At 56.0% G+C, this 2,500-nt stretch overlaps 1 non-coding gene across 1 annotated transcript in view; it reads right to left on the reverse strand.

Annotated features, from left to right (window-relative positions):
- LOC126150834 (small subunit ribosomal RNA) overlaps positions 1-563 on the reverse strand; it is a 1,909-nt gene extending 1,346 nt beyond the window's left edge. The window contains exon 1 of the ribosomal RNA XR_007531688.1: positions 1-563. This exon is cut by the window's left edge and continues 1,346 nt beyond it. This is a non-coding gene — a ribosomal RNA (small subunit ribosomal RNA).
- Positions 564-2,500: the final 1,937 nt, after the last annotated feature.

Here is a 2,500-nt window from a genome sequence, read left to right on the forward strand (position 1 = left end):
TAGATACTCGTTAAAGGATTTAAAGTGTACTCATTCCGATTACGGGGCCTCGGATGAGTCCCGTATCGTTATTTTTCGTCACTACCTCCCCGTGCCGGGAGTGGGTAATTTGCGCGCCTGCTGCCTTCCTTGGATGTGGTAGCCGTTTCTCAGGCTCCCTCTCCGGAATCGAACCCTGATTCCCCGTTACCCGTTACAACCATGGTAGGCGCAGAACCTACCATCGACAGTTGATAAGGCAGACATTTGAAAGATGCGTCGCCGGTACGAGGACCGTGCGATCAGCCCAAAGTTATTCAGAGTCACCAAGGCAAACGGACCGGACGAGCCGACCGATTGGTTTTGATCTAATAAAAGCGTCCCTTCCATCTCTGGTCGGGACTCTGTTTGCATGTATTAGCTCTAGAATTACCACAGTTATCCAAGTAACGTGGGTACGATCTAAGGAACCATAACTGATTTAATGAGCCATTCGCGGTTTCACCTTAATGCGGCTTGTACTGAGACATGCATGGCTTAATCTTTGAGACAAGCATATGACTACTGGCAGGATCAACCAGGGAGCTGCGTCAACTAGAGCTGAGCAGCCGGCCGCCCGGGAGTGTGTCCCAGGGGCCCGCGCGAACACGCAAGCGTCCGCTCAATTATTCTGCAAACAGGAGGAGGCTGAGCTCCCCTGCACAATACACCTCGAAACCCTCTCAGGTCCCGGCGGCGCGCAGCGCCGTCCTAAGTACTTGGTCGGGTTCGAGAGAGGCGCAATCGCCCGGAGTTAGGCGAGTAGACGCTTTAGGTGCGACCACCCGTGCTCCCAACTGAGCTTGCCGCTGCCGACAGAGGCCCGGGAGCGTGCTGTCGTGGCATTGCCGGCGGGAGACAACACGCGCCACCTACGGTGACCGGCAGCTCCAACGCCAGCGCCACAGAAGGGCAAAGGCCCCACGTGGGTGCCGAAGCGAACTCTCCCAGCACAGCGCACGTGCCAACACGTCTGCACAACTGCGATACAAACCACCAGCGAGAACCGCTGGGGCGACCGAGCAGCAGACGGCGTCGCGGCGCCGAGTGCCGGGCGGCGGCGCATCCTCAACGCACACAGTCCTCAATCGGACCAGCACACTGCAGATGTCCACCGCGCTTCGCACCGGGCCGGCGAGGACCCACTTTGGCTGCACGGCGCCGCGCGCAGGGTGCCCCGGCGCGCAGCTGCGCCGCCTGCCGCGTCCGTCGGCCGGCGCGCCTGCCACTGGGCGCCCCCACCAGCCGGCTGTAGCGCGTGCGCCCACGCACCGCGCGGCCAGCACGCCGGGCGGCCCCCCCTCACCGGCCGGGGACAGTCCCACCCACCCACAGCCGCGTATCGCTTCACACCCAGATTCACATTCACGTTCGTTGGTATGGTGGGGACCGCTTCGTAGCTGTACCGATCGTTGCCCTCACAGATGTACCTCCAGCAAGGACAACCGCACCACAACGGGTTACCAGTTGTTCATTTGCGTAACGTCACCAGTAAACGTACACGTCCATCCCCGTTTGCAAAGTCAACTATTATTGCATGCCTGCCTGTCAGGTGTCAAGACACACTACATCCGCTCACATCCACGCAACAAAATGTGCCCGACTAGAGGGCACGTGGAAGGTGCCCCCGTACGTATGCGATGTCCATTGCGCGACCAACTGTCAACCGGCCTCTGTAGCATGTCGCAGATGTGGAACGCGGGGCACCGTGCTATCACATTGTGTGAGAAGAGACTACTACGTCTGCATACACGCGCCACTACATGAACAGACGGCTCATGCTGATCGCCATCCACTGCGTCCATTACTCCCACACGTCTCTATGGCGTACCACACTGCAATGCAGCTGTTATGGGGAGATGACACGTAGCTGTGTACACAACATTCTGAGCGGGTTGCGGTTGGACAATACATTAATGTAACGTGTCATATGCCAATTACAGAGCAGGGTAAGGCACAACTTGGGTTAGGTTAAGGCACAACTTGGGTTAGGTTAAGGCACAACTTGGGTTAGGTTAAGGCACAACTTGGGTTAGGTTAAGGCACAACTTGGGTTAGGTTAAGGCACAACTTGGGTTAGGTTAAGGCACAACTTGGGTTAGGTTAAGGCACAACTTGGGTTAGGTTAAGGCACAACTTGGGTTAGGTTAAGGCACAACTTGGGTTAGGTTAAGGCACAACTTGGGTTAGGTTAAGGCACAACTTGGGTTAGGTTAAGGCACAACTTGGGTTAGGTTAAGGCACAACTTGGGTTAGGTTAAGGCACAACTTGGGTTAGGTTAAGGCACAACGTGGGTTAGGTTAAGGCACAACGTGGGTTAGGTTAAGGCACAACGTGGGTTAGGTTAAGGCACAATGTGGGTTAGGTTAAGGCACAATGTGGGTTAGGTTAAGGCACAATGTGGGGGTAGATTGCGGTACAAATTGCATTACATTGCGGTGCAAATTGCATTACATTGCGGTGCAAATTGCATTACATTGC

The sequence above is a fragment of the Schistocerca cancellata genome, unplaced genomic scaffold (assembly GCF_023864275.1).
Source record: "Schistocerca cancellata isolate TAMUIC-IGC-003103 unplaced genomic scaffold, iqSchCanc2.1 HiC_scaffold_1005, whole genome shotgun sequence".
Classification (NCBI taxonomy): Eukaryota; Metazoa; Arthropoda; class Insecta; order Orthoptera; family Acrididae; genus Schistocerca; species Schistocerca cancellata.